The sequence below is a fragment of the Numenius arquata genome, chromosome 10 (genome assembly GCF_964106895.1).
Source record: "Numenius arquata chromosome 10, bNumArq3.hap1.1, whole genome shotgun sequence".
Taxonomy (NCBI): domain Eukaryota; kingdom Metazoa; phylum Chordata; class Aves; order Charadriiformes; family Scolopacidae; genus Numenius; species Numenius arquata.
In genome coordinates, this window is record NC_133585.1 from 51,523,502 (window position 1) to 51,529,501 (window position 6,000).

A 6,000-nucleotide genomic window follows, 5' to 3' on the forward strand; every position below is an offset into this window, starting at 1 on the left:
CTCCCCTGGACTCTCTCCAGGAGTTCCCTGTCCTTCTTGAACTGGGGAGCCCAGCACTGGACACAGTACTCAATCATGGGGGGTCTCCAGCACCCCAGACATCAACGTGGTGTGGAAACCTACGTGCAGCCGAGCAGCGTGAAAGCGGTGCAAAGAGAGCACCACCTTCTAGGGTTCATTCCTTTCAATGCCGGGGGTGATTTAAAAAGAAAAGGAAACCTACATTTCACAGGATTGACAATAACCCCACTAAACCAACCGCCTCTCTTTGCTATTCGGGTTACAAGTGGGAAGCGCTGCGGAGCTTCGTGGGGGAGCCAAATCACTCACTGGCTTTGCTCCGGGTTCAAGCTGAAAGCCCCACCGCTTGCAGTCGGCTGAATCGTGATAGTAGGAGGATAAAACCACGGTGGTGTCAAACTCAAGCTGGGAAATGAGATTCCAGCGTGGACGTACGTGTAGATGTTGGCACTGAGCGACCAGTCGTTTCTGTGCCAGGGCCCTGCAAAAGGTCGGAGCAAAATGTCACAAACCCCCGGAACTCAAAGATACGAGTTGAAAAAGCGTAAAAAAAAAAAAAAAAACACAGAGGGAAGCTCCCTCTGCCTCCAGCTTCTTGTTTTGCCTCTGTCCTGATCTCTCCCCAACTGCAAGAGATAAGGTATCTGCAGCCGACTTCACCGTTCACCTCCTTTCTAAAACAGAGGGTCGTTTGTTTTGCCATCTCGCAAAATGTTGCAAAACACTCCGAACACTGATTGCGGGCGTAAGTCACTGGTGCCACCCATTCCCAGGCTGCTTTGGCTCCACATCTTGGAAGCGTCCGCGAGGGACAGTAGCAGAAGCCACGGCAACGCTCCTGCAACTCCACTCACTCAGGTCCCGCGGGGATTTGGGTTGGGAAATGGGAAAACTGAAACTCGGATCTAATGAGGTTAAAGTGAGATCCAGAGGGGGGTGGGGGGAGGTGAGGGGAAAGAAACACACCAAGGAGAATTTAGCCCAGGATTTCCAACGTTGTTTTAAGGTGCGAGCAGCCTGGCCAACCTCACCTGGGCAGCGAGGAGAAGGGAGAAGTCCTACTGCTGGGGTACCTGGCAGGGCATCGGGGCTTGCTGTATTCCAGGGGTGTAATTTCCAGCTGGGATTAGCTGGTTTGGGCCTGCCAAAATCCCAAAAGCCCTGTGGGCTGGGGGTCGTGCCTCCACCGTTCCCGATTTACCATAAACACAGAGTAACAGAGGTGGCCAGTGGCCAGAAGGAGTCCTGCAAGGACGGACACTCAACGAGCCCTCCAAGCCCCGTGGCTTTTGCCCTTTGGGCATTTCCTTCAGTTAGCAAAATAACCAGCAGCTCCGCGTGTAAACAACAGCATCTGAGTTCTGGTGGGAAGTGGGAGATGAGATGAGGAGAAGAGGTGAGGAGATGAGGAGCAACCTCGCAGCACGGGGCTTGTAGAGAGAGGTGATGTCTTCCACCAGAACCACTAATAAAGCAGGAGAAAGGGGCATTTTGAGCAACCTGCCTTTCTCACGTCCTCAGCTCATCAGGACTGCTGCAACCCAGAGCCAGTGACTTAAGGAGAAAACACAATAGGGCATCTTGATCTTCTTTTTTGGTTAATATTATGGTTTAGCCATGCTGCTGGGTCAAGGGACAATGGTGAAGTTAAAGGACTTGACATGAGTGATCAGATGGGACGATAGGCCAAGTAATGAAGCTCTTCTCAGAGCTACCTTCCGTGTCTGTTCCCTTTTGGACATGAAACCATTTAATGCAGCAGCGTTTGGCTTTGGCCAAGGGGGAGAAGCCGTTCAGCTGGTGGTGACTGACAGGTGGTGACTTCTCGCTGGGAGAAGTAAGAGATGTTGCTGCTGAGAGGGCCGGGCGCTAAAAATCACACCACTTTGGACAACCGGCCATGGACCAGCACCTGCGGACGAGCAAGTACTTGGAGATGAGTTGAAACGTTCTTCTTAAGGAACCAGGTTCCCCTGGTTGGGAAGAGAGGGGAGATAACGTGCTGAAAACTTTAAATACAGGGGAAGCCTGTGCAAACACCACCAGCTGATCTGCTAACAGCTTTTGTGTAAATGTGCTCTGCAACTATTCCACAAACTATTTACAACTGGTTTATGTGCATTAAGCCTTGGCTTGCCAAGCGGTGAAACATTACCCTTTCTTTGAAGCTGGCTGGGAACTATTAGCACCTGCTTATCAGGCTTTTACATATCTAGCCCAAGGTATAATTTTATAAGGCTTTCCAGCACAGAGAACCCAGATCCACTCCACAAAGCGAAATGGTGGTGCGGGAGGAAAAGAAAAGTGCTGTGAAATTACATATAATTGCCTTTTTTTTTTTTTCCTCCACCTCTATTATCTAGGGAGCAGGTGAGTCAGCATTCCCATAGAACTCCTTTACTGGGAAAGGAGGAGCTCTGCCTCCACCTGGCAGCTCCATCTGCCCTCACCTCTGCTATTTTGATAGGTGCACACCAAAACTTTCCTGCGGGGCTGGATGCTGTTTATCAGCCCCGTAACACGCATTCCTGCGGAGAACTCCTTTCTTCTTTCACTAGAGGGAGGATTTGCCACCCCAAATTATGTGTAATTATTCAAAGCAAGGTGCAAATAGGCAAATCGTAACTACAAGCATCTTGAGCTGTGTTTTTCAAAATAGTCCCACTAATTCAATGTACTACTGCAGTCCAGTTGGGTCCAGGTGTCATGTCATGACTTACAGAGAATCACAGAATCATAGAATGGTTTGAGGTGGAAGGGACCTTAAAGATCAGCCAGCTCCAACCCCCTGCCCTGAGCAGGGACACCTCCCACCAGACCAGGTTGCTCAAAGCCCCATCCAGCCTGGCCTTGGACACCTCCAGGGATGGGGCAGCCACAGCTCCTGTGGGCAACCTGGGCCAGTGTCTCACCACCCTCACAGCAAAGAATTTCTTTCTAGTATCTAATCTAAATCTCCCCTCTTTCGATTTAAAACCATTCCTCCTCATCCTATGGCTCCCCTCCCTGATCAAGAGTCCCTCCCCATCTCTCCTGGAGCCCCTTTAGGGACTGGAAGGGGCTATAACGTCTCCCCAGAGCCTTCTCTTCTCCAGGCAGAGCTAAGGAAACAAGCCTTCTCCTAACTTTAAATCCCCTAAATAGCTGATTCTGGTTGTTGTTGTTGTTCTTTATTTCTTTGAGCTACTGGAAACACAAGTACAAATACATTGTGCTACCGGCAAACCGCTGTACAGAGCGATATTATTTCTTGTAGCACCGTACAAGAGCAGGGCTCCTGAGAAAGCGAGACACGTTTGTACCAGGCACTGTAAAACTGAATAAAACGAGACAGCTGTTATCTCCAGGAGCTTATCGTCCCCACGGACATAAAAGACAAAGTCTGAGAGAAATAAGAGTAATGGGGAAACCTCATGGCGGGGAGGTAAGGGCTGGGAAGGTAACTTAAATTTCCTGAGTCTGAGCTGGCACCGACTCCACCAGCCCGTGTTCAGAGACTGTCTCTCTGAAGATCAAAGTTGATTGATCTCCCGGTTATTTTTTAATTTGGGCATTTTAGCTTGGCCTGTTTAAAACTCCCCTGCAGGACAATGGGGTTTTATCTCTCTGCCTCTCTCTGATCTGCGCTTGGGAAGTCAGCAGGTAGAGAGCCTCGCCGGCCTTGCTTCTGCATTGCATGTCACTAATTAAAGAAGCCATTCAAAATAAAGCTCCTACTCATACTCTCTATTAATAGCCAACAGTCTTCCTCCTCCCTCCCCTCCCACGACCGCTTTCTTTTAAAGCGATAAAGCAACCCTGCCCAGATTAGATCTCAGGAAGAAATTCTTTCCTGTGAGGGTGGTGGGACACTGGCCCAGGTTGCCCAGAGAAGCTGTGGCTGCCCCATCCCTGGAGGTGTCCAAGGCCAGGCTGGATGGGGCTTTGAGCAACCTGGTCTGGTGGGAGGTGTCCCTGTCCAGGGCAGGGGGTTGGAACTCAATGATCTTCAAGGCCCCTTCCAACCCAAACCATTCTGTGATCCCTTGCACTCGAATACCAACCCAGCACCTTTTCAGGTTCCCCAAGACAGTTTCCCCCTAAATATGCCCCATCAACACCCCAGTAATGATGGTAAATTCTGGGAACAGATGACTTAAAATTGATGTCAGCTTTTACTATGCCATGAAAGGTTTCTCGTTCAGCCTCCGACACTGATTATCCCCCCATGGTTGCTGTGGGCTTAGCAAACCTGAGAGCGGGGCAACGGCCAGAGCAACAGAAATGAGTCGTCAACAGAGAAGTGCAGCGAGATGGGCTGCAGGAGAGATGAGTCACTGCTCTCCAGAAACAGCTCAGCAGGGCCAGCTGCCGCCTTTCAGAAAACGAACTTGCTGGACTTGATGGGCCACCACCAAAGGTGCAACAGAGGAGCTCAGCATCAGCTCCTTCCCTGCACTCAGGAGAAGCTGCATCTGCTCTTGCTTTGGGAGGGCGGTCAGTTGGGTGTGCAGAGGCTACAGAGAAGCTCCCTGGAGAAGATCCGTGCTGCCAGGCCAATTACATGCAGGCAGGCAGCAGATGGGATTCATTATCCAAAAATTACTCTCCTGTTAATAATTAAACACTGATTAGGAAAGGCAAAAGCTTTAAAGAGAGTGCTGACTTGGAAAGAGATTTGCAACTTGCAGTGGCCATTTTAACTTAAGGTAGAAGAACCTTAAATTAAATGTTTATAATTGGCTACTCTTTTTTTTTTGTTTTGTTTTGAGTCAGACTGGGCTGTCACCCAGGCTGTGTTGCAGTATGAGCTGGGGAGTGCACCAAAGAGGAAAGGCTGGAGTTATATTTAAGTAGCCCCCCAGGCACATAGAGTTGGAGATGAGCTGGGGGAGCATAGAGAGCACTGCCTGTTTTGCCAGCAGGAGACCTCCTGGGCAGGGGACCCCTTTACTGGCACCTTGAGGGGGTTGGTGAGGTGGCTATGTCCCAGCACCTCCTGAGCTGGGCAACAGTCCCTGCCAATCCCCATTGCCCAGCACGTGGCATGGACCACAGGAGGTGGGACACTGGTTCACCCATGTGGGAGCATCTGCCAGGCAATGGGTGGAGAAGGTCCCACAGGTGGGTCAGGTCCCTCTGTCCTCCCGTCCTCCAGCTCTGGAGGGGAGGAAAGCACTCCTAGCATGGGGTGGGACCTTTCTCCCCACCAGAGCCATGGGACCTTGGCAGGATTTGTGGAAGAGCGTTGTCTGCTCTAGATGGTGATTGATGGGGGAACGTGCCTGGTGAGCATTTCTGCAATGAGCATCCCTGGAAAGTCTTCTTAGTATGTGAAAAGCCACTACAAACAGAAAGTGAAAAGAGAAAAGAAGTCCCTTCCCTCTCAACAAAGAGAATTGACCTGATTTTAATAATAAATAAGTTTTGAATTAATACATCAAAGCCTGTGTTTACACATGGTCTGAAGCAAAGCTCTTAATATCTCATTATTATCCAGAAGAAAAAGTATTTGTTCTGCTTTGTCAAGCCAATAGGTGAAATATCACTTATCTTTTTATTCTACCTCAGTTTCACTGGGAAAATTGCCATAAAAGCTTCCACTTCAGCGAAACGCTCTATTAAAGCAGGGCTAAGCAGGATCGCTTTCAGGTAGGATCTGCTGAAGCAGCCTGGCTCCTCTCCAGGTTCCCTCTGCCAAGCTCCGCTCCAGCCCTGAAATGTCAAGATGCTGTACATGTTTTCAAAGGACTTTGCTTTCCTCCCTAAAATTTGCTGTGAGGGCCAAGAGAGGTGAGTAACCAAAAACCGTCACACAGTGCTGATGTTAAGCAAATTCCTTGTTCCTTCTTTTCTCTCCTGCTAAAGAAAAGGAACTGTGTGCAGCAGCTGAGCTGGCAGAGCGAGGGGCTGAAGTACTGCCACCAAGTAAAAGCAGTGACAAGTAAAAGGAACAGGCACTCCAGACCTCAACGGTGTTCTTCTCCATCGTATATATGT